General features: G+C 40.4%; 1 long non-coding RNA gene across 1 annotated transcript; it reads left to right on the plus strand.

Moving 5' to 3' along the window:
- Nucleotides 1–110: 110 nt before the first annotated feature.
- On the plus strand, nt 111–24436 carry LOC141334558 (uncharacterized). The gene is made up of 4 exons (XR_012355575.1): nt 111–275; nt 23980–24048; nt 24147–24251; nt 24338–24436. It is a non-coding gene; the product is annotated as an uncharacterized lncRNA (long non-coding RNA).
- The last annotated feature ends 3062 nt before the right edge of the window (nt 24437–27498 follow it).

Consider the following 27498-nt stretch of genomic DNA (forward strand, 5'->3'; position numbering starts at 1 on the left):
TGTTTCACTCTGCAAAATATGCCCCACTATAGAACAAAATGGGGGTCAAATGTTGTTTTATATTGACTTTCAAATTTAAGCTCATTTAATTGTTCCTTTTTCCATATAGCCAGTTAATGTCTATTCATAACTGGTAACCTTTTTCTCTCTCTATCCTCAAAAAATAAATCTAGGTGGAGAACACAGGAAAACTTTTTGTACCTTTGAATATTTCCTTTGTGTTTCCAGTAAAGATGGCTTCAGGTTTCTCATGGAGTGTGTCTCTTCCTGAAATAGTGAGTTTATGACAGGTCATTTACAGACATTTTACTCAATTTGCACCTATTAAAATCTGTCTCTATTGATTTGATTGAACTTTAAATAGACTCATTTGCAACCTCAAAAACACAATAAAATTTCATACACACATACACTATCTTCAGAGGTGGTCAGGGATGAATAGGGTGATTCATTTATCTAATTTGAAGTAAACACTAATGTGTCTTTGTTTAATTACATAAAGTGTCTGTGGAAAAACAAGAATCAGTAACATTTCCATGAAGCTAATATTTATAGTACATTATTATGGTTATTCTTAAGTCATTATAATGAATGCATAATGTATTATAAAACCATATAATCTTATAAATAATAATAACAACAATTATAATACATCATAATGCTTACGCATTTGTGGTTTTAACTTTTAAGATTATGATTATTTATAACACACAATGAACACCATATTAAATCTACTTTTACATTTATAATGGACATTTATAATCTTAACATTGTTTATTTAAGATCTGCACAGTTTCTTACTACATCTTGTAAGTGGTTAGGTGTTAGAAGTGTTATTTGATTGTTCCCTGTGAGGCTAATGTTAGTTTGGATGTCAGCTAGTTAATTTCATTTTTGAAAAAAATGCAATGTTTATACGTTAGGTTACATTTTTTTTTATGCTCCCCGTCATCTATTGAATATAAGCAACTTTGAAACTACATGTCTACTTACTAAAAAAATCTCGGTAACACTTTCTATGAAGCCTGTATTTATAATACATTATAAGGGTATTCTTAAGGCATTATAATACATTAATAATACATTATAAAAAAACTTATAATATGTTGTATCATCTTATGAGTATTCATAAGAACAGTCTTAATGTATTATAATGTTTTACTTATTTGTGGTTATAGCTTTTAACAGTATGATTACCTCCTCCATAGTTATAACATGTTATAAGTCTCATATCTTGCCATGTTTCTCATGTCACTTTACTTAAAGCATACAAAGACCACTTATAAGTAATTATAATAATATTTTTCAAAGAAACCATAAGATCAGGTATTAGATGAGATAAATGTGTAATATGACACATTAGTATTATCAGTTTGATTATTTTGATGGTACCCTTTAGACAGCTGTTTATAAGTAACTCTGCAACTGCATGTCAGCTAACAGTAATTTTTATGTAATAATTTTTAAATTAGTATGCAAAATATATGCTAACACTGTATATACTATAACAACTGATTATAAGTAACTTTGCAAGCATGTAAACCTTCTACTACCTAGCCTAACCTTAACCTAAGTCTACTAATACTCTAAGGAGTGTTAGTTGACATGTAGTTGAAAAGTTGCGTATAGTCAATAGACCATCAAAATAAAATATAATATAAATGAAAAAAATAAATGTAATATGATATAGTCCATTGTAAATTAGGTAGAATAAATATGTGTGTTATAAATAATCATAATCTTAAAAGTTATAACCTCAAATACCCAAGTATTATAATGTATTATAATTGTTGTTATGAGTATTTATGAGATAATATAACATATTATAAGGTTTATTATAATGCATTATGCATTCATTATAATGCCTTAGAAATACCCTCATAATGTATTATAAATAGGGGCTTCATAGAAAGTGTTACCAAAATCTCATTAGAGTATTAGTAGGCTTAGGTTAGGTTACGGTAGGTAGAATGTTGACGTACTTGCAAAGTTACTGATAGTCAGTTTGTCTGCTGGGGAACTATCAAAATAAAGTGTTAGCATATATTTAGCAGACATATTACTAATGTTCCATTGACTGCTAGTTGACATGTAGTTGCTTATCAAAAGCTGTCTAAAGAGGTACCATCAAAATAATTAAACTGATAGTGCCCAGGAGGATGCAACATTACTAGTTGAGTGAGCTCGCAATCTGAGCGGGCAGGGCACACCCTGTGCCTGATAAGCCAGGATGATGGCATCCATTATCCAGTGGGCCGTCCTCTGCTTGAAGATGGCATTCCCCTTCTGCCGGTCTCCGTGACAGACAAAGAGCTGGTCTGAGGTCCTGAAGCTTTGCGTCTGGTCAACATACCATCTTATGGCTCGGATGGGACAAAGCTAGGGCTGGGTCTGCCTCCTCTGAGGGCAGCGCTTGCAGGCTCACCCCCTGGTCCCTGAAGGGAGTAGTGGGAACCTTGGGCACATAGGCAGGCCAGGGCCTCAGGGTTACCTGGGAATCTACCAGCCCGAACTCTATACAATTCATAGACCAAAAATGCATGCAGGTCTGTCATCTTTGGGGGTCCTCTCGATGAGACAGGTTCCACTTAAAGGCGTAAGCGTGTCTTGTGGACTGGGCTCACAAGGAGCATTAGTTCCGGGAACCAGGTCCCAATGGGCCAGTAGGGCGCCACTAGCAGAACCCGCTCCTCGTTCTCCCTGATTTTGCACAGTGTCTGTGCGAGAAGGCTCACTGGGGGAAACGCATAATTGGACCATCTGGGGATGAAGTCTCTACTCTCCGGGAAGCGCAGCTCATGACAGCTTGTCGACTGCACGGTTGAGCAAGCCCGGAATGTGAATGGCACAAAGTGACCTCAGATGCTTCTGACTCCAAAGGAGGAGGTGACGGGTGAGTTGCGACATGCGACAGGAGCATAGACCACCTTATCGATTGATGTACGCAACAGTCGCAGTGTTGTCCGTGCCGACCAGCACGTGCTTGCCTTGTAAGTGCTGTTTGAGACGGTTCAAGGTAAGGCACACTGCTAGCAACTCCAGGCAGTTGATGCCCATCCAAACCCCCGACACTGCCTTCCCGTCATACATGGCCCCCCAGCCGGTGGTGGAGGCATCCATGTGTATCACAGCATGCCTGGAGACCTGTTCCATGGGCACTCCTGTCTGAAGAAATGTGAGGTCTGACCACGGGGTGAAGGTTTGGCGGCAGGCCGGTGTTACTTTGAACTGGTGTGTGCCGCGCTGCCATGCCCACCTCGGGACTCAGCCATGGAGCCAGTGTTAAAGCGGTCTCATATGGAGCAGCCACAGTGGGGTAACTGCCGTTGCTGCTGCCATATGCCCCAGGAGCCTCTGAAATTGTTTCAGTGGGACTACTGTCCTGCTCTTAAACGTATTCAAGCAGTTTTACACTGACTGGGCACGTTCCATGCCGTCTGTTTGTCCAACTCCATACTGAGAAAAGAGATTGTAGTGAATTTTACAGGAGACTCATTTCATTTTAACTTGGCCCACATAGGGACGCCAATTATGTAGTGAGTTCTGCTTTCGCCCACTAGGAAGGCTAAATAGTGTAGTGATGGGTACTCGTATCACAGATGACGTTATAATTCTTGGATCACGTGTCACTTCATGTGCGGTTATGAGTACATCACATAAGAAAGATTGGTGGGATATCTAACTTGTAGAACCTCTCATTGTATTATCAACACAAGGAAGACACAAGTGTAATAAAATAAATGTATTAACAAATGATAGACAAGAGTAATCAACTATTAAATGAATACAATAAATGCAAAAGGAATAAAGTGCATAAGATGCATAAAATGCGAGTGATTCAGTTGGGTGTTGCTATGTCAGAGCTATGTTATCTTATGGAAAGATACTGTTACTACTCTGAAACAAATAAGGTGAAGAACCTCATCATGCATCAAACAAATAAATGAGCTATTATTTGTTATCAGCTGTAATCAGCTATACAATATCGAATGTAAATTAGAAAGATCATATACTGATAGTACACAACAATGCCAAGGTCTCTGGAAGAGGTTTGGAAGTGATATTTACGTTCTCTGTGGTTGATTGAGCAGTCCGGTGGCGGTGAATTCTTCCACTGGTTGTGCTGGGAGCAGTCAGTGGGAAAAGGAGCAGGAATCCGTTTCGACAGCCTTGAGCATGAAGCGCTGTAGGATGCTGATCTCCTGGAGCACCAAAGGGTCCTAAGATCTGGAACACGCAGATGTGGCCCTGGTGTAGATGCTGAAGACCCTTAGATTGGAACACGCAAGCAAAGGTACCTGAAGTGAAGGTTTGCTCACTGGAGCTTAACCTTGTTGCAAATGTCTGTTGGTCTTCTGCCTCTCTGGGCTAGAGACTCAGAACTTGGTCAATCCGCTTTGTCTCTCTCTTGGATGGAGACTCAGTACATGCTGTATCTGTTGTTGTCTTGCTGGGCGAAGACTCTGAACGTGGAAAATATCTCTTTCCTTTGCTGCCTCAAAGCTGGAGACTTGGAGCGTGGAACGTCTGTTTCTGTCTCTCTGGACAGTAGGCTCAAAATGGTTGTGTCTGTTAGTGTCTCTCTCTTGTGGAGCTGGAGACTCAGAATGGAGGTATCTGTTGCTGCCTTCCCAGTAATGGGCCGCAGACTCAGAAAGAAGTTTGATCTGTTACTGTCCCCTTGACGTACCGGAGACTCAGAATGGAGGTGTATCAGTACTTTGTTGCTCTGTTAGTGTCTTACCCTGCCAGGGCTCAGACTCAGAACAATGGTGTATCTGTTACTGTCCCCTGGATGTGCCGGAGACTCAGAACGGTTATCTGTTGCTGCCTTCCCTGTAACGGGCCGCAGACTCAGAACAAGGAGTGTCTTTTGGAGAGGTACATTTATACCTTTCCGATGAGGAGGAGATTGCAATTTGGCGCTTCTCCACTTCCATGCTGTGATTGGCTGGTTCCATCAGAGCGGGGGGACATGGGGTAGCCCACCCTTCTTTCCTCTTGTGGAAGTCATTTGCATAGTCCAAACACAAAGTTAGAAAAGTGTCAATAATGTTTTACTGGTGCATTTCTCATTTTCCAAAACACAATCAGAAAACATTTGGTCATGTAATGAACACATTAAGTCCAAACATGATGGGAAAAGATTGAACTGTCATGCATGCATTCATTTGTCCATTAACAGCTGAGTTTGTGTAAGATGTTGCACTACACATCGCTGTCAGTGAGAATACTTATTTCTCTGAATAAGTATAAGATGTGTGTGTTATGGTTCACATCAGTTCAAGGTTTGAAAACATAGTTATGAATGGATTTGGATGGATCTTTGTGATCTCTCTTTGTTTCACCCATTGCTGCTGCGTCTGGAGATCCTAAGGAATTTTTATGACCGTCACAGGTCCAACCTTAGGAAACAGTCTCAAGGTGGGTGGAGGGCAGAAACTGCATCTTGGCCAATAGGAGGTTCTGTCCTTCCTGGGTTTTGTACCAAAGGTCTTCTTCATGCCCTCTAAGAGGTGTCTGGCAGTTGTCCTGGCATCCTTATCTGATGGCGTTGGACAGTTTGGTTATGTTAGTCCACCAAGATCCAATCAAAATGTAGCAAACCTTTGTCCCTTATTGTGGCCAGGGAGGGGCCCTCACCATAAACTGGGCCCTGGAATGCGTGGTCCACTACATCCCCCCTGATCGGCTTGATCGAGGACCCAAAGTCGTTGATCTGGGCGATGCACTAAAAGGAACAGCAGGAACAAAACACACACACCTCACCTCCTCCGTCTGACCATTGGCATTCAAGTACAAATTTGGCTCAATATGTTCTATATAGAGCTAAATTAACTAAATAAGGGTAACACTTTATAATAACGTTCAGTTGTAAGTCTTTTATAAGTGATTAGTTAATGATGAAATAATCATTTACAAAACATTCACAAATGATTAATAAGTGATATGCTAACAATTTGTGTATGTTTTGTTAATTAATTTACAAGTCAGTTACAAGTTAATTTACAAGTAATTAGTTAATGATGAACTAATTATTTATAAAACATGACTATAGTACAGATGTAAGGTAGGTCTCTTTTTAAAGAAAACAATCAGCAGATTATTGCAGAAGCGGAATTAAAAAAAAGGTATTAACAAATTACAGAAGTTTAAATTTACTGTAAAGAAAATACACTGTGCAATTTTTATTATATTTTATATAAAATACATATTTTACATAATAGTTTTTATCCTAAATTTGATGTCAATTTGAAGTCTTACATTTAAAATAAGTTATTCCAAATTTGAAGTTGATATGAAAAAAAAAATTGAGGTTCCTGTGAAAGTTTGTTTAGGGTGTTATAAAATACAAAATAACCTTATATAATTCATACACTACATGGTGCATAGTGCATAAGTACATAGTGAATAAGTGCAGAGTGCATATTGCATAATTTGGAGCTCATGTTTGCCAGAGAAGACATCTTTACCCTCACCAGTCAGCCCAGTATTCAAGTTTTCAAAAGCTGTTGTGTAAATGCATGAATAAATCATTTACAAATCTTTCTGCATCCCCTAATCTAAAGTGTAAACAATTCATTATTTGTAAATGTGTTACACATCATTTGTAGATCTTTCTTACATGTTACAAGATCTGGTGTATACAAGGCATTTACAACACTTTCTGCATCCCCTAATCTAAAGTGTAAACTACTCATCAGTTTTAAATGTTTTACAAACCTGCCGGTTCCAGGTTGTGTGGGCATCAGGTGGGTATACACACTGGGGGAAAGACCTTTGAATAATGAGTACAACATTTACAACTGATGAGAAGTTTACACTTTACATTAGGGGATGCAGAAAGATTTGTAAATTATTTATTCATGATGCGATCTTCAGTGAAGGATAAAAATGTAAATGATTGATATTTTAATTAATTTTAAGTGACAAATAATATATTAACTAGTAACGTATTAACCACCTACTAAGGATCTGTTTGATTATTTCATGATATGCTATTTTTTAAGATAAATTATGACAGATTTGTAAATTGTTAGCATATTACTTAATAATCATTTGTAAATGTATAATCATGTTTTGTAAATGATTAGTTCATAATTAACTAATTACTTGTAAATTAATTAACAAAACATACACAAATTGTTACCATATCACTTTTTAAACATTTATGAATGTTTTGCAAATCATTATTTTATCATTAACTAACCACTTATAAATGACTTACAACTGAACATTATTATAAAGTGTTACCAAAAGTTGTCCTAAAGATAATTTTAAGGCTATGTTTACGATCTCTAAAGAAAGTATCAAGGTAAGAGTAAACATCAAAACTGTTTGAGCAGATTTAGCAGGAAACCATTTCCTTAAATGTCTGGATTGACATAATTTGGTATGGCACTATTGAAGCTGTAAGCTACGTGCACCTGCAAAGTTTACATAGTTCCTTGCAATGCTTGAATAGAGAATCCTCAGCTTGTTTGCTTGGTACCACATATGACAAGATTGTTTATATTGTCTAATTATCGGGAGCAAAGCTCACTCAAATCATAAGTATATATTGCATTAATATACAGACCAATTAATGAGAGTGATCATGTTGTATGACATTCATTACCCTGGCTACCCGGTGAATGGTGCGACTCAAGTGGCTGTATATTGACCAGCAGTGGAGGTTGTAAATTTGAGTGTCCTGTCTAAAATCTGCAGCTGCCTCTAGAGGGCTGCCTAACAGGTCCAATCAGCTACACCTCTCTTTGGAAGGATGCTTTGGAAGGGAGATTGGTTAGAACTGACAACAACAAATTAGAACAACACTGACTGTGATCTGCAATGTTTTACTTTACATGTGGGAAGTAAACTAGTTGATCAGTAGTCTCATAGGGGCTTGACCCCCCTTTACCTGACATCCACAAGGATTGTCATGGGCATATAAAATTATAACCTTGTAGGTTATAACACTGACTGAAAAGTCTAAACTGGAAACAAAACTGGAGTGTAAAGTAAAGAACACTTTTTTGGTTGAAAGTTATGTCTTATGTAATACAAGGACCGGGTGTCTGTTGACACGGATAGACCTTGTTCAATTATGGGGTACCCCCCTTTCCCCATGTCTCTTGTCCACACTCTGATGTTAGGTGGAGGGGGAGGGGCCCCAACCTGGTTATGCTGAGAAGACCAGGTCTCTGTCAGTGAAGGTGTTCTCTGTCTGTTGACACGGATAGACCTTGTTCAATTATGGGGTACCCCCCTTTCCCCATGTCTCTTGTCCACACTCTGATGTTAGGTGGAGGGGGAGGGGCCCCAACCTGGTTATGCTGAGAAGACCAGGTCTCTGTCAGTGAAGGTGTTCTCCCCTGACTTGAGATCCTTGAGGGCTTTTTGAAGTAGGTGCTGGATCTCTGCTAAGTTCTCAGCATCCTTACTCTCAGTTCCTCTAGATTTCCTACTTCTGTAATTACTACAGTGTTTGTGGCCATTCTCATAGCCATCTCTACCCTTCTTCTGTCTTTGCTCTCTGTCCTCCCACTGTCTGCTCTCCTTCCTGGGGGAATGTCTTTGACTGTTATGTCCCCTGTAACCTGAGAACCTAGGGCTCTGGCTGTTCTGCTGGAGATTGCTGGAATGGACAAACCTGTTCTGGGGAAGTTCTGACACTTCCATTTGCAGGGGAGCCTTACAGTCATTTCCTGGTTCAAGCACAGATGTATCTGGCTCTCTGTCTTTCCTGTTTGTGCCTACCCTCTCACTGTCCCATGCTCGCACTGCAAGCTGCCTCAGTTCTCCTGCAGACATACGATCAACATCTACCAGAAGTATGAGTGGTTTTCTAACAGTTGGGTATAGATTACTCACAAACAAACTCTTAAACATGACATCCTCCTCTGCCCTGGGGTCATCTCTGCCAGCAAAATACATTTTCCTCCAGCGCTCATAGTACTCTCTGGGAGATTCATGACGGCCTTGCTTGATTCGGAAAGCTGAGAAACGCGAGGCAGATGGGTTCTGATACAGAGTATATTCTGACAGAAGGGCTTTACACAATTCGTCATAATTGTTAGCAATAGCTGGGCTCTGTCTATCTATTAAACCACGGACGGTTCGTGTGGTGGTCTTTCTCAGAAGAAAGACTTTGTCAGCCATACTTGCCTCAGGGAAGTAAGTCAACACTGCATTAACATCCTTTAAATACAACTCTATGTTGTTATCAGAAGTCTCGGGGTTAAACACATCTATGTCACGTGATAATTCTCTGAGAATATGCAGGCGGCTGTCTATAGATGGCTGTGTGCTAGGAGACTCAGGTAAGGAATAGCTAGCTTTTCTACCTAGGGTGGAGTTAGAAGCTGCATTATAGGAGTGGGTGAAGCCAGCACTCATGGTGAGGCTGTTAGAGGCTGAAAAGTTACCATTTTCCTGGTAAGACTGTCCCTGTGAAAGATTATTCACCAGGGGTTCCCTCACAGCTGAACTGGTGGAGTGGGTATGCACCCTCTGTGGTTCAGGTTGCTTATGGGGGAGGTGCCTGCCTATATCCAATTCACTCATCCTTGTTCCTATTACTTCACATCTCTGTTCTGTAATGCCATCTTTATTAGCCATCACAGATGTTCTAGCTGAAGCTTCAGCTCGTACTCTACTCAACTGTTCCCTATGCTGGATTTGGGTAACGTTTGAGTTAGAAGGTTGTTGCATGAGCAGATCACAAGTCTTGCATCTAATTTCTTGTTGCCTTTTCAGCTCAGAAATTTCAAGCAATGCTGACCTTAACTCAGCTTTGGTCTCATTCAGATTAGTACTTACTGCACTTAATCTCTCTGTCTGTACTGACATGTCTTTATGGGAATGGGTCAACTCTGTTTGCAGAGTGGCCACGTCAGTTTTTAGCTTTTTCAGCTCTGCTTCCTGACTATCAGTAAAAGACTGTAAGAATTTAGTATCTGAAGACAATCTGCATACTTTAGCTCTTAACTTCAAATTATCCTTACACAAATCAGCCAACTCGTTTTTGAGTTCCTGAAACCTTAAATCCCTATCTTTATCCTGGTCATGGGCAAGGGTTAATTTGTCTATGGCCTGGTTTGGTTGGATAGGCCAGTTTAGTGCTAGGCTGGATAGAAGCTTTAATAGTGAAGCACCCTTTAAGGCCTGGTTCACTGCTTCAGTGGTCAAGTCAGCCATATTTATTTAGTATATAAATACTTGTGTGTATGTATATAATAAATAAATACACCACCTGTATTAGTTAGCTCTTAAAGTTCACCACAAGTGTGAGCAGCTCTGAGCTATTAGGACAACGAATGTCAGACACAGACAAGGGGTGCGAATTCTAGCATGCATCTATAAATTGTCAGAGGGCGTTACCCTTACCTGACAGGATCACATAAAAAAATTCTAGAAACTATAATAGACTTACAAGGTGGGAACTCTATACTATATTTCTAGTAGCAATTAGTTATAATCAACAATTACAACTGGGCTAACAACAATTTTGGGAAAAATATCTGCAAGTTCTATGCAGCAATAAAAATCACAATTCTATACACTTTGCAACCAATCCTATTCATAAATAGTACCAAAGTTGAGCAGGGAAACTATCAATCAGGCTTAGAGGAAAACACTCTTGCTATGCAATTGGTTTTTGACTCAGTGAAAGATTTAGTTGCCTGCTAAAGTTACTTCTATTGTTATCTTTAGTGTATTGACTTGAGTTGATAAAACAGGAGGCTCATTTCATTCTAAGCTAGCCCACCCAGGGACACCAATTATGTAGTGAATTTTACAGGAGACTCATTTCAATTTAACTTGGCCCACATAGGGACGCCAATTATGTAGTGAGTTCTGCTTTCGCCCACTAGGAAAGCGAAATAGTGTAGTGATGGGTACTCATATCACAGATGACGTTATGATTCTTGGATCACGTGTCACTTCATGTGCGGTTATGAGTACATCACATGAGAAAGATTGGTGGGATATCTAACTTGTAGAACCTCTCACTGTATTATCAACACAAGAAAGACACAAGTGTAATAAAATAAATTTATTAACAAACGATAGATAAGAGTAATGCATAAGATGCATAAAATGCGAGTGATTCAGTTGGGTGTTGCTATGTCAGAGCTATGTTATCTTATGGAAAGATACTGTAACTGCTCTGAAACAAATAAGGTGAAGAACCTCATCATGCATCAAACAAATAAATGAGCTATTATTTGTTATCAGCTGTAATCAGCAATACAATATTTAATGTAAATTATAAAGATCATATACTGATAGTACACAACAATGCCAAGGTCTCTGGAAGAGGTTTGGAAGTGATATTTACGTTGATTGAGCAGTACGGTGGTGGTGAATTCTCTTCTCAGCCTTGAGCATGAAGCGCTGTAGGATGCTGATCTCCTGGAGCACCAAAGTGTCCTAAGATCTGGAACACGCAGATGTGGCCCTGGTGTAGGTGCTGAAGACCCTTAGCTTGGAACACGCAAGCAAAGGTACCTGAAGTGAAGGTTTGCTCGCTGGAGCTTAACCTTGTTGCAAATGTCTGTTGGTCTTCTGCCTCTCTGGGCTAGAGACTCAGAACTTGGTCAATCCGCTTTGTCTCTCTCTCGGATGGAGACTCAGGACGTGCTGCATCTGTTGTTGTCTTGCTGGACAAAGACTCTGAACGTGGAAAATATATCTTTCCTTTGCTGCCTCAAAGCTGGAGACTTGGAGCGTGGAGCATCTGTTTCTGTCTCTCTGGACAGTAGGCTCAGAATGGATGTGTCTGTTAGTGTCTCTCTCTTGTGGAGCTGGAGACTCAGAATGGAGGTATCTGTTGCTGCCTTCCCAGTAATGGGCCGCAGACTCAGAAAGAAGTTTGATCTGTTACTGTCCCCTGGACGTGCCGGAGACTCAGAATGGAGTTGTATCAGTACTTTGTTGCTCTGTTAGTGTCTTACCCTGCCAGGGCTCAGACTCAGAACGATGGTGTATCTGTTACTGTCCCCTGGACGTGCCGGAGACTCAGAACGGTTATCTGTTGCTGCCTTCCCTGTAACGGGCCACAGACTCAGAACGGTTATCTGTTGCTGCCTTCCCTGTAACGGGCCACAGACTCAGAACGGTTATCTGTTGCTGCCTTCCCTGTAACGGGCCGCAGACTCAGAACAAGGAGTGTCTTTTGGAGAGGTACCTTTATACCTTTCCGATGAGGAGGAGATTGCAATTTGGTGCTTCTCCACTTCCATGCTGTGATTGGCTGGTTCCATCAGGACCAACCTTAGGAAACAGTCTCAAGGTGGGTGGAGGGCAGAAACTGCATCTTGGCCAATAGGAGGTTCTGTCCTTCCTGGGTTTTGTACCAAAGGTCTTCTTCATGCCCTCTAAGAGGTGCATGGCAGTTGTCCTGGCATCCTTATCTGATGGCGTTGGACAGTTTGCTTATGTTAGTCCAACAAGATCCAATCAAAATGTAGCAAACCTTTGTCCCCTATTGTGGCCAGGGAGAGGCCCTCCCCATAAACTGGGCCCTGGAATGTTCGGTCCACTACAAGATCCTCTTTGTCAGGGAGAGTTTGTTCTTTTCCCAGTTGCCTGAAGACCCATCCAGCTGAGGTGCGCTAGCACCATGTCCCTGTGACTGCACAACTGGTCCTGAGACTGAGCCAGTATAAGCCAGTCATCGTGGTAGTTGAGGATGCGGATGCCCTGCTCTCTGAGGGGAGCAAGGGCTGCCTCTGTGACTTTTGTAAAGACAAGGGGCGATAGAGAGAACGCGAAGGGCAGGACTTTGTACTGATATGCTCGACCTTTGAACGCAAACCGTAGAAATGGTTGTGGCGTGGTAGGATTGAAACATGAAAGTACATGTCCTTCAGGTCGATCGCTGCAAACCAATCTTGGGGACGGACACTTCTGCGTGTTGAACTGTAACCTGTGAAGTACTATGAAGTAAGGGCTGTAAAACCCCGTCCTCATATTGGCTGGAGGGACCAGCTCTATTTCGCAGATGTAGGGGGTGCCCTCGGCGACGAGCAGGCTGAGGTGAATGCAGCAGCTGCACGCCGGGGGAAGGATGTGTTTGAGGCCTCAGTCTGCTTCTGTGCAGCTGAGAACTGCTGGGTGAAGTTTCTCCACCGCATTGCCGAAGAGGCTGGTTGGGAACCGCATTTTGTCTGTCCCCCTCATGTCAACCAGACAAAGCCAGAGATGGCGCTCATGGACCACCATAGTGGACATCGCACAACCCAGAGACCACACGGTCACCTTTGTCACATGTAGCGCAAGGTCCGAGGAGGTGCGGAGTTCTGTGAGAACTTCCGGGTTGTGACCACCCTTGTGCAGGTCCTTCAGTGCTGTGGCCTGATGAACCTGCAGTAACGCCATGGCGTTTAAGGCGGAGACAGCTTCTCCGCTGGCCACATAGGCACTGCCGATCAGGGCCAATGAATGCCTACAGGCCTTGGAGGGGAGCAACGGATTGCCCTGCCAGGTAGAAGCCATTCAAGCCCTACCCTCTCGGCAGCCCAGACAAGCATAGCCATTATCTCCGGGTCCGCATCTGGCACTGCTGACCGCCCTGTGGACGGCAGTGTGCTCAGGTCATCCCCCCCAGAGAGGTCTGGCTCACCCTCCAATGCTGTGATGGTCGGGGGGAGCCCTGAAGAATACGAGTGGTACCTCACAGGGAGCCCGTTCCTTTGGCAGCTCCACTGGCTGCAAAGTGTCAGTGGAAGGAGGAACCCCTTGTTGCTGGGGAGTTCCTCACAGTCACTGTCAGACCAGTCAGCTCTTTGGCAGAGGCGTTTGCCAGGGGGAATGGTAGATCGGGACAGAGGCACTGGAACCCTGCTCCTTTACAGGAAACAGAGCCTGGTCCGCAACTCTGCGATGCTCATACTCCCGCAATGAGAGCATTACTCATCCACAAAAGCTGCCTCAATGCGCTTTAACGCCCAGACACGTGAGGCAGTGATTGTGACCATTACCCATCGCCAGGTAACAACCACATCCAGAAATGCACGGGTGACAATAGTGTCTATACCTATAAAAAGGCAGCCACCCGCGAATGCTCTTTAGGATCGCTCTTTTAGCATGCTGAAGCGCACAGGGGAGATTGCTGCCTGCAACACAAACAGGGAGTAGTGCAGCAAGATGTGTGCAACCCACTCGACACGTGAAAATGACCACCGCTGAAGCGCCGTACCGCCAACAATAAGAGCTCTAAGAGCACGCTGAACTCGTTTCAGTTTCTTCAGTGGAGAGCAGAACAATGTTGAACCGCTCGGCTCCAAAGCAAAAAGCTAACTATGTGCTGCACCAGCTGCCTATTTATACTCACGCAGTGATTAGCGGCAGCTGGATGCAATAATCGCATACCAATGTGCATTGGCTCATTTAGTTTACATGAAATGCATTGGTCTCTCTAAGCGAGATCCCAATTTGTCGGTCTCAAAGAGACCGACTGATAGGGAACTTATAATACATTATAACTGTAAGAAATATAATCCATTGTAACATAAATGGATCCAACGTGTTCACTGTGTGTTATAAATCATAATACTCTTAAAAGCTATAACCACTAATAAGTAAATATTATAATACATTAAACCTGTTCTTGTGACTATTCATAATATGAAATAACATATTAAAAGTTTTTTTATAATGCCTTATGAATTCATTATAATGGCTTAAGAATACCCGTATAATGTATTATAAATATGGGCTTCATACAGATCTGGCCATTTAAAATGCGCGCGGGAATGGAAGTGGTCTCGCGTGACACCGGTGTATTGTGAGGGATCCTAGAAAATGCTTTGACACAGGAAAGACATGATCAGTAGGGGGCAGTCATGTAACGCACTGAACTGAAGCGGCAGCAAACATCGCTGCAAGCTACAAGACTCGTTTGTACAGTGACCTGGAGGGGACATCTTCGGTTCACTTATGTTTGTCGTGGCCACGACATATAAACTCGTGGGAATGTCATATTATGTCGTTGCCACGAGATATTAATTCGTGGGAACATAATATTAATTCGTGGGAACGTCACATTATGTCGTGGCCACGAGATCATTTTGTCGAGGTAACGAGTTCTTATATTGAGGGAACAACATGCATTTCATAGTAACCCAGGATTATCAGAGATAGGTTTATTAATATTTTATTTTGAGTTAAGAAATTGTTATATTAATTGTTATAGAAATGAATACAATATTAAATAATTATATAAGCAATGCTGTATATGCGAATGCGGTCTGTGCGCGATGTAGACAGCATTCACAAGTTTATCATGAATAAATATTACATAAAGTACTTCAAATTAAATAGCCCAGCAAGAAACATTTTATGCATCCCACAGTCTTATCCACTCTTTTTTCTCAGTCTTATTACTCTTTTTTCCATAATAATTGTATTATTCGTTTATATTCGTTATTTTTCCCATCATTTCGATCTCTTTACTTAATCTAAATGATAAATGCTGACATGCCATTAAAGCTTTGATTAAGCTATATGGCTGGTATTTTTACTGGAATGCAGTTAATAGGTTGAATATAATATATATATATATATATATATATATATATATATATATATATATATATATATATATTCATTTTATTTCATCTAATTAATAGATAACCTATAGTGTTTCTGTCACGATGTGCGGGGAAGACGAGGAGCCAGGAGAACGAACGCAGGAGAAGGAAATCCAATAAACACTTATTTATTAACAAAACTATAAACAAAACAAACAGGGAACAAAACCATGACAAAACTACAAAACAAAACCCGAGGAGCAGAACAAACACCATGAGACGTTATCGACTGACCTTGAAACTGAGGAAACAAACAACTTAAATAGGAGTGGCAGGGGGTGTAGCAAATTACAGACAGGTGAACAAAATCAAAGCTAATAGGGACAAACCAAATGACACAGAGTAACAGGGGAAGACAAAGGGAAAAACCAACTGAAGTTCAAGTGAGGGGGGAAACACTAGGAAACACTGAACAGAACAGGCACAATCCTGCCAGTTTCATTGACGAGTGAATCATTAGTTCCATTTGTAAATCGTTTATGGTCACACACAGGCATAAATACAATTATTAAGTCAAAACTTTATTGGCATAATTGTCGTTTACAATATTTGCAAAATAAATGGCAAATAGCATATATACAGAACGTTATTTAGATTAAGTGATTCACAATAAATAAAAACATTCAGAATGTTTTGTAAAGAGATCAAAATAAAGGTGAAAATAATGAATATAAACGAATAATACAAATATTACGGGAAAAAAAGAAGGTCAGTTAATGGACAAGACTCTGGGATGCATAAAATGTTTCTTGTGAGGCTATTAAATTTGAAGTACTTTATGTAATGTTTATTCATGATAAACTTGTGAATGCTGTCTACAATGCGCACAGACATCATTAGCATACACAGCATCGCCTATATAATTATTTAATATTGTATTCATTTCTACAGATATGATAATCATATTTATAGGAAGCTTTAAATTATTACTTAACGAAATAAAACAAATTGAAAACAAAAACTCGTTTATGTAATCCGTAAAGATAAATTTCTCTCTCAAGGCGCGTCCAAAAAGGAATTGTACTCGAGGAGCGGAGATATAATATTCTTGATACTTCAAACATCCGTGTTCTGTTCTATAAATTCTGACAATTAAAAAAATCAGGCTCTCATTAAATCATGAAATCAATTACTATCTTTGTTCAAGAATGGAAGTAAATCTAACCATTTATATATGGCTTAGTTTATTCAGTTAGTCAGTATTGTTGTGTTTTCCCTGTTTTATTCGTTTAATATTCAGAAACAAGTGCCATTGTTTTTCAAAACATTTTTTAAAAGAAAGAATTCAACCCCCCAAAATTTAGTTTGCCTATGTCACAATATGAGATAAATCCAGCCCTGTAAATGACACTGATTTTTGTTGCCAAATTGGTTTGGAAGCGTTCTTGAATAAACAAGTAAATTGAACTTTTATGCCTGTATGACTGACAATTTTATTGACCACTGAGAAAGCATAGATTTGGTATGTTGGTTCATACCATGTAGAAAAATTACATTTTAAAAAATAGCTTAGATGTAGTAAACTACTTTTGCCGTGTTGCTGTAGCTTAGCTTAGCTAAGGAATGGGAAACCACTACAACACTGTTATACGTCATCATACGTTGTCGCTAGTTCCTAATGTTACATCAGAGGACATGCGCCGATGTTTATCACACATTTCAAGATGTTGAAAAAAATGGTGTCGCGTTGAAAAAAGTACAAATGTACGGTGTACGCACCGTTCATTCACATGTACATATATGGCCGTAAGCAAAACAAACAATGCGTTATCACATGCTCGGCAAATTGCAAATCAGTGGTGTAGTGGTGCCTTGAGAAGTGGGTATATGCTTCATTTGTGAATTTCCTTTTGAACTTTACATTTGAGCGCATTCGTTTACTGGATCCTATTGTTTTCATTATTATGTACTGATTTAAATGACTGGGGTGTGGGAGAAAAGGCGGGTGCAATTATCAAATACATTTCAAAGCAAGGCGGCACCACGGTCCTGACTGCATCATCGCTGTCTTTATTGGGTGTTTTTAGCAATTATTTCGATTTATTCACATATGAGTGGCTGTGGTGGACTGCCATGATTTTGGCTAATGCAGGACACTACTGAATAATGCGCATCAGAGGGGATTTAAAAAGTGGGTGTACGCAGTTATAAGTACACAGATATAAGTAGCCTTATATACGCCGTATACTGTACCTGCGTATACCGTCCACTACACCATTGCAAATTCCCGCGCCACATGGTCTTTCATGTTTCTAACATGCAGTCAAGTGTATATGACATAAAAAATATATTTTGTAATATAAATCAGTGCAATCAGTGCTATCTGCTAGCAAACTTTAGCGATTTTTTTGCAAACGTTTATTTACAGAACAACACCATAAACACAAACACAAGATTGAAGGTAATATACATATAATGAAAAACTGTCATAAAAATCCTTATTAATGTCAAAAATTACTTATATTTATGAGTCTGCTTGCTCGAGTGAGCAGCCATGTTGGAAAATGGAAATTTCTCTTAGCCCTTCGTTTGAAGTGAGGTCCCGAAAAATCTTTGTTTGGAGGGCTATCTGGCCCTTCCCCTTCCCCCTACCCCTCCAACTAAACGAGAAATGAGACACCCCTACCCCTTCACGTAAATGCGCCAAACGGAGGGGAAGGGCAAAGTGTAGGGGTAAGGGGTAGAATTGGGATTGAGCCTTAGTGTAGTGAAGCTTCATTTAATGAAGAGTAACTGTAAGCTTAGCTCACTACATTTTCTAAGTAGCTTGCCCAACACTGCTGACCACTGCTGAAGCATTTTATTTTGTAATGCATCCGGTTTTAACCCCCCACCCCCCCTCCTGGAGCCAAGCCTGCTCTTTACACCTTTATTCATAGGTTGGGGGAAGGTGAAAGGTGAAATGGCAAGTTTAAAAGTGACACGAACGACCCTTAACAATTGTGAGGTTATATGTTGTAATTTGAAGGGTTGTGAAAGCCGTAAGATATTGCCTGGGGTCAAAGTCCAAAACGCAAGAAATATCTGTGCTGTGTTACTCGTTTGTTGCCTGAAATTCTGCATATAGGCTGCTATTTGGTAATTCTATTTTCTTTCGTTTTGTTAATTTATTATTAATTCAGAAAAATATATTTCGCATATGGGCCTAATTTATTTATTATTATATATAGCTTTATTAGGTTTTTCTCTGTGCACAAGCTCTGCACGTGATGTGTGTGATGTTCTGATGTTTATACTGCTTTTTGCTTGTGTACAATTAACCCCTGAAAACGAATTTAGCTGTTTTTAATGAGTCACAGCCACGTATCAATTCAATATTAATTGTAATTTAACATTATCTTGTTGGTTAATAATAATTTAACAATGTCGGTTGTCGGTTGGGAAAAATAAAATAACCGAAATTAACATTTCTATTTCCAATGCAGTCTAATAAATGTCCATCAGGAAAAAAAAAAAGAAAAGAAAATAATATTACAACTGCACCTGCTTATGAATAGCTTTTTGCTATTCGTTTGAACTATACTTTTAGGAAAGATAAAATCATTTAACTATTGTTAACGGCAGGGATGGACTGGGTGGGATTAAAATTCGGCCCTGGACAAATCCAGCCCATCTGGCCCATGAGTTCCCCCGTGAAAGTTTTGAAAGTGAAAACTTAATAATGCATTTTTGTCACATAGAAATGAACACAGTAAAGCACTAATTTTAAGCTAGAATGCAGGAAATTTATTGCTAATAAATTCTGTAAAAAAAAACTTTCTGTAATAAAAAAATAATTTTCTCGTTCCAAAACTGTTTGACTTACATTCTTCTGTGAAACACAAAATATATTTTGTAGAATGTAACCAAACATATCTGGTTATAATTTCTACTGTATAGACATACATTACTGAATTTATCAAATTATCTTCTTTTATGTTCCACAGAATTAAGTGATATTGAGTAGATTATGACAATTTTCATTTTGGGGTAAAATATCAGTACTTTAATATTTGTAAACAGTGAAACAAACACCTTATTTTAGACACTGATATTGATCTTTAATCAGGCTCTTATTGAATTAATATTTTACTTAAATTAAAATTAATTAGAACTATGCTGGAAAAGATTCGCGTTCAAGCACAAGCAATAGGCTGAAACTTGCCACAAAGCACCGGCAAAAGTAAATAACAATAAATGTGTCTGGGAAAGAGTAAGGACAAATCTGAATTATTTATTAATAAACTAGTGTATTCTGAGTCAGTGTCGCAAAGATCTCTTTTTTTTTGGACGCGCCTTTAGAGAGAGATTAATCTTTACGGATTACATAATGAAAGAGCTTTTGTTTTCGATTTGTTTTATTTCGTTAAGTAATAATTTAAAGCTTTCTATAGATATATTTATCATGTCTGTGAGGCATGCATTTCCCTTTAATTTTGTTAAGTGCCCCTGTTCAAGAACGAGACGGAAGAAAGCGCATCATTTTTGTTTTCTTTATTTTATAAAAACGCTGTAACGCTTTTTGATTACTCGTACCTTTGTGAGCAAAAATTATGGATAATTTTAAATTGCTTCCACTGAAAAAAATGCAAGTGGTTGCGCTGGCGCCTCGATGTCCTGCAAAGCGGCTTTAGCTTCCAATTTCTGCACAAACATTTTACTTTAACGTTTAAACCAACATTGTTTTATACTTTAACTGTTTTATATCTATAGAATTTATTTTAGACAAGTCGTGATGATTTGAGAAGGCAAACTGATCAAACAGACAATGATCAGTCTTCCGCTTGGCGCTGTTCGTTAAAAAAAGGAGGAAAAATATATTTTTGTCCCGTCCATTGCTTCACCGCTATTTCGAGAATGAACCCAGCATAAATATGCAGATGTCATTCCCAAAACATAGTAGCATGTATGTGTCGGAAAAACAAAAGTTTCATACAAATTCTGAATGGATTATAGCCTGGAAAGTGCAAAGCGCGCTCCCTTTATTATGACTAAAAGCGTCACCAATCTTAGTTCATAGAGATCTCACAAAGTTCCGTTATAATTAATAAAGCTCTCTAAACTACACAATGAATCTTGAATTTACTTGGTGTCTACACTTTGTCATGAGATGATTCACGAGAGCGCAAAATGGCACTTATTAAAAAATACACTTTTGGGTCGTTTGCTTTTTGCAGTTTCGAATGCGCTGTAATGTAAAATAGCGCCGTCTCTCTCTTCGGCGATCGGCCCACTACTCCACCGGCCCACCGGGAATAGCCAGTACATCCCTGGTTAACGGTATTTGTGACCAACGCCCGGAGCTGTGTTTGGCTACAGAATGTTGTTCCTTGTGCCACCTGGTGGATATTATATGAAGCGCAACAACGTTTAAAAAAAATCAGAAAAAGCCCATGCAGGTCTTTCCGTGACCACGCGTGCCGAATTGCAGGCTGCCGCGTGAAAATAGACGCATTTTTAATGGCCAGATCTGTAGTAAGTGTTACCCAAGGATCTTAAAGATTAAAAGATTCTTTAACTTCAAAAGACAGCCACTGATATAAAAAAAAGCTCAGTATTGCTCAAATGTAGGGTAATATGGTTATAACCTTTACAGTACCTTCATAACCAGCCACAAACATCAAGTGGCAGATGACTTCTTGATGAAATCCTCAATTTCCCCTTACAGACTTTTTTTTTACTTTCCTTTGGCCATTTAATTCTAAAATAACTAAAGTAAGTTAGGTTCCCTTTCTGTAATTCACTTCGACGTTGTGTCGAATGTACGACACTAGGGGTCGCTCTTGGGAGCCCAAACACCTCTGATATCTTGAGAAAAGGCCAATGAAATTGGGTGTGCAGATTTTGCATAGCTGGCCACACCCTGGATAACCTGGTATAAATAGGCCAGCATGAGATCTGCTCATTCGTTCTATTCTTCGGAAGTGAATGCAGTGTCTCTCTGTGAGAAGCAGCACCACTCTCGATGGGGGTCCAGCGAGGGGGTATACGGAGGTTTCCCAAATGGAGAGCGCCTCTGCCCGCAAAACACTGCCACCTGGCGGGACAGCCCAAAACTCCAGTCCACGGCCTGTACATTTTTTTCCACTCTCGTGGCAACAGGCTTCTGGACAAGCTGCACCCACCTTGAGCGCCATAGCCATCCTGCAGGTGTATCAGGTTTTGAAATATCTGCACAAGGGTGTTCCCGACCCAGAGTTATTGCGGGAGCTGTGCTCAGCGACTGACTATGCTCTCTGAGCTACGAAAGTCACGGCGCAGGCTCTGGGGAGGGCAATGTCCACAGGCACCACCTGTGGCTAAACCTGGCAGAAATGTGGGATTCTGCGAAAGTTCGCTTTCTTGACCCCATTACCCAGGTTGGTCTCTTTGGCAATACTGTGGAAGAATTTGCCCAGCAGTTCTCCACAGTAAATAAGCAGACAAAGGCCATAAAGCACATCCTGCCTCGACCGGGGTCGGGCCCCAGCCCTGCCTCTCCAAAGCAGCAATCTCTGCCTGCTCTGCACCAAGGACGGCCCCCTGCCAGAACGGTCCAGTTCTCGCAGGAAGGTGGCACCACCAGCTCGTCATCAGGACACAAGGAACCCTTGCCAGGCTTTAAAGATGGGCAGCTCAGAGGAGAGAAACCTGCTGACCTGCCTGGATCCACCCTCAGTGAGGGGGGCGAGTGGTGGATTCGACTCCGTCCCGGCTGTCTGCCACCTGGCAGACGGTACCACATAGGCAATAAAGGAGCAATTTCCTTCTTTTCTGGGTGTTATCACAGCGTGTCAGGCCCTCCATGGGATGGCCAGGCGCTGTGTCAATGCAGAACTTGTCCAGACATATACCCTGTGATAGATCCAGTCTCCTCAGCCAAAATAAAGAAAGGGTTTAACAGCCCCTGCTTCATTGTACTCAAGAAGGATGGCGGACTCAGACCAATCTTAGACTTGAGGGTCTTGAATCGGGCTCTGCAAAAGCTCCCGTTCAAGATGCTAACCCTCAAACATATTATCACATATCAAAGAACAGGATTGGTTTGTGGTCATAGACCTGAAGAACACGTATTTTCATGTCTCGATCCTTCCAAGACACAGGCCGTTCCTGCGGTTTACACTCACAGGGCCGTGCTCAGTCCTGTGCAAACCGCACCTAAAATGCGTGAGAAGACTCAAGTGCAGAACAGCGTTTCCTCTAAAATCCTTCTAGAGGCTCCTGGGGCACATGGCATCCTCAGTCGCGGTCACGCCTTTAGGTTTGATGCACATGAGACCGCTACAGCAGTGGCTGCATACCAAAGTCCTGAGATGGGCATGGTGCCGAGGTACATACCGTGTGAACATCACTCCAGTATGTCACAAAACCATCAGTCCTTGGGAAGACATTTCGTTTCTACGACCCCATAGAACAGGTCTCCTGACGCATTCTGGTGGCAACAGTTGCTTCCAAGACAGGCTGGGGTGCCATGTGCAATGGGCAGGCAGCCTCAGGGGTCTGGACAGGCCCTCGGCTGCACTGGCATATCAATTGCCTAGAGTCGTTGACAGTGCTTTTGGCCCTGAAGAGGTTCAGACCTTTGGTTTAGGGCAAGCACGTGTTGGTCTGGACTGACAACACAGAGTACGCAAAGTCAGGGAGCACAGGGAACAGCTCCTGCTAGTGGCCCAACAGGATCTGGTTCTCGGAGCCGGTGCTCCTGTCTTCCATTACTCCCTGGCGCATGCCTCTGAGGAAGGACCTCAGGGGAAGGGCACAATCTGGCACCCGTGCCCAGATCTCTGAAACCTGAAGCAGCCGTTGGGGAGGCGAAACCGAGCCGGCCTATCGCAAATGACCTGATGTTTACCTTAACACACGGGAGGACACGGGCTCAACGCAGAGATGTAAAATCTCGCAAAGGTATTGGGTGTCACCCAGCCCGCAGCTCAGCAGATGTCTGCTAGAGAGACACCGTGCGCCAACGCATAGGAGGAGGCAACACCCCGAGTGGAGTGAGCTCGAACTCCTAGGGGGCACGGCATGGCATCTACCACCCAATGGGCCAACTTGTGCTTGGAGACAGCATTCCCCTTCTGCTGACCTCCGTAGCAAACAAAGAGCTGCTCCGAAACGAAAATCTGAATGAGTGGTTGCACGCCGCCCTCTTATATACCCGTATGTCCGGGGGAGTGGCTCGGCATGCAAATTCCACTCGCCAATTCGCATTGGCCTTTTCTCTAAAGCTGAGAGGTGATTGTCTCTCAGGGGAGTTCCCATATGTAACGTCGTAGTAAAACGACTGAAGGGGAACGAGGGTTACCGTACGTAACTAAGATGTTTAAAGTGTAGAAACTGTGCTATCTAAACTGTATGAGTCTTTAAAGAAAAATAAATAAATAAATGTATGTGTGTTGTGAAAGACTCACTGCCATTTTTCCCTTTTTATGTGACCCAGAATGGAACCATTACAACTTGTGAAAACCAAGTTTCCTCCACGAACGGCAAAAGCTCCATTCTGACACATGTGATATTAACTTTTATTCTTATCTTTAAGACCTTACCTCCTATATCAGAGTTTTTGTGCTAAGGTAACTAGAGTTGTATCTTTCTCCTTCATTGCAGCATTGCAGTGCTTCAACGTGTCACCTCATTGTTTGCACCATCCAGTTGTTGACTGATCAAGCAATCAGATTCAGGTTTACAGGGAATATTAGTTCAGGCAAGCAGGTAAAACATTGCATTATGATATATCAAATGCATTATATATTTTGATATGCAGGGTAACTGTCATAGATTCTAATCTTGTTTTTCAGGGATCTGGTTTGCATGTTAGAATCATGAGCTGGGCATTTCTCTCATTTGACACTGAGAGGTACATCCAGTATCCCTCTGATGACTCTCACCAGCTCTCTGTAAGAAAAATAAAACATTCTACTAACACTGGTTATAAAAAGTAAAGTCCTGACTCTAAAATTGGATTGGATGAGCGTTGATGGCGTTGTAAAATAGAAAATGTACATACACTCATATCTTTAAAGGATATTTTGGAGGGCATTTTGACCTTGTGGGAGTCAGTTTTCATCTGCTCTTTTTCTATGTGTTCTGCAGATTGTGACAGAGCTGGAGGTCCCGTCTCAGGCTCTCACAGTGCTGATTGCCTCCATGTCTATCATTTTTGGACTCATCGCTATGACGATCATCTTTGTGCTGCTGTATAAAGTCAGTGTTCATAACACATAAAATGTACAACTGACAGCTGCTATGTTGAAGCTGAGTGTCATTTTCTATGCTAAAATAGGCCTATTTAATATTCATATTCAAAACTGTAAGACAGATCTTCCTTGAGATTTCAATTCCAACCCTGCTCCACAAGTTTTTGTTATTTAATGTTAATCCTAAACACATTTATTAGCTGGTTCAGGTGTGTTTGTTTAGGGTTAGTAGCCCCCAAGGAGCAGGGTTGACTTACTACTCCTGTTTTAAACAATGTCTCTATGGCACAGCAAACATTATTTAAGCATCCCGACCAGTTCAACACAACAACAGTCTCTGCCAGTGGTTTGAAGTTGGTGATCTAAGAAACCTGTTTGAAGAATTTTCTTGTTTTTACAATTGTATTTTGTGATACTTGTGCCACAGACTTCGTCTTGAACTACTGCCATTTTTTGTCCAAAAATCTGCTGTTGTTCATGCACTATTATTTATTAATTATATTTATATGCTGGATTTTCCAGAGGGGCTTTTTCAAAGCAGCTTCAACTGATATCCAGGACAACCCAGCGCCGCCATCTGCTGGTGAAGCTGATTTGACTACAGTCAGCAGTGACCAAACTACAGCAGAAACACCTGGTGAGAGTACGGGCATCTAATGGACAACCTGGACACATGAATGAAAAGAGATCAGCTCTGTAGTTTACTTTTACCTCGCTGCTCAATATAGTGATGAATATAGTAATCAATGTACTGTCCTTAACCTCAGGGTATCTTCCGTTTATCATTTTTTTTTTTTTAATATTTTTCAAATTTAAATAAAAAAAAAAACAAAAAAAAAAACAAAAAAACAAGAATGTGGCTTGATTTTCCAGTTTTATTTCAGCGCTAGAAAATCACCAGTTCCGCGCATTAGAAAACAGTTCTGCTGCTACAGTTGTATGCATTCTTAACACGTTAATTGCAACTATATTTCATCACTTTCTCATCAAACAACTAGACTAACAAATGGCTAACGAATAGCCCGTACCAGGGCAGAGCCTATAGACAAGGCTAACTTCAGTGTAGTCATCAATTTGGCAACCTGCACAAGAATTACAAGTTATTATTTTCTCATGGCCCAAATATTAATTTATTCATATCTGGACTCACAGCTACCCCCTAGCCTACATCTTTGGCACATTGCCTGTTTTCAGACATATCAAAGTCTGTGTGGCAAAGACACGCGACCATAGAGAATTATATAGATCAGTGCGCACAGCTCACTGGACAGCGCGGAGCCAAAGCATTTTTCACTGTAGTGAAGTGCAGACCACTATCGATTTAGGTGTGAATAAGCAACAGTTATAGCTTTGTTTTAAACAATATGATGAATTTATTTAATTAATAGTCAGTATTAATTGATGTCTCACAAAATGATGTTTTATATTTCTGCCAAATAAACATCTTAAGTAAAGACACAGAACCGCTTTGCAACTGACTCCCAGCATAACGCACAGAATGTTCTTTCATTCCTGAATGAATGACTCTTTGAACGCATCGGTTGAGTGACTGATTTATAATAGACCAATAGTACAGAATATTCTTATTCCAGAGTGAATCAGCATTTTGATTAGAAAAAATAAATAAATAAAAAAAACTATATAAAAGTAAAACATTGACTGCCTCTTATAGCAATACATACATAAAAAACTACTAGTAATAATTGGCTATTGATTACTAATAAAACTAATAATTATAATTTTGCTAAATAAATAAATACTCTGGCTTTATTGTTCAAAGTGTTATTTCAGGGGTTCGAGTCTTGTAACTGAGATGTGCTGTTTTCTAGTGGCCATTTAACATTACACCTAAAATTTAACAATGAAAAAATAGAACAATAGACCATACTACACTGATGTGAAACAATGTCATATCTTTACATAGCTTACATTTTGTCAACTTTATCTCTTGTCCAAAACTCAGCTCAATAAAACAGGCGATGTGCCAAAGATGTAAACTAGGGGGTAGCCGTGAATGCAGATGTAAATAAATTAATATTTAGGCTATGAGAAAATAATAACTTGTATTTCTCGCGCAGGTTGCCAAATTTATGCCTACACAGAAGTAACCCCTATAGGCTCTGCCCTGGTATGGGTTATTCGTTAGCCATTTGTTAGTCTGGTTGTTTAATATTATAAAGTCAGGGAAACAAAGGATAAATAAAAATAAATAGAAGAAAAATATATATTAAAAAAAAATAATAATAATAATAAAAAGTTACAATCAAAGAGATGTATGACCTTTACATTACTCAAAGATTTTGAAGACAGAACACAAACAGACAGTTTTGATTGCTTTTCTATTAGTACTATGAAGAATAGTACAAAAATAGTTTTCCAATTCTTTATATAACACTGTGAAACAGGGTTTTTTGTTAGTAAATGTAAACTTATGAATGTGAAACTTAAATAATAATATAAATAGATTAATAACAAAAGCTTCGTTATTCAAATTATCATAATCAACATATTCAAAAACTGAATTTTCAAAATGTAAATTAAAATTAGAGATTATCTTTTCGGTAGCAGCAGGACTGCTGAGCGGAACTGATGACGATATAGTTTAATGTTTGGTTGACCAGTCTGAGGAAAGGGCCGTTTTATTCCCCGCCCACATGCACAGATCGAAAATTCAAGTCATCATTCTTGCTTTTTCGTTTTTTGAAAAGGAATCGTTTCCTTATTTTTCAGTTTTTAATATTAAATTAAAAAAACAAGTGAAC

The sequence above is a fragment of the Garra rufa genome, chromosome 5 (genome assembly GCF_049309525.1).
Source record: "Garra rufa chromosome 5, GarRuf1.0, whole genome shotgun sequence".
Classification (NCBI taxonomy): Eukaryota; Metazoa; Chordata; class Actinopteri; order Cypriniformes; family Cyprinidae; genus Garra; species Garra rufa.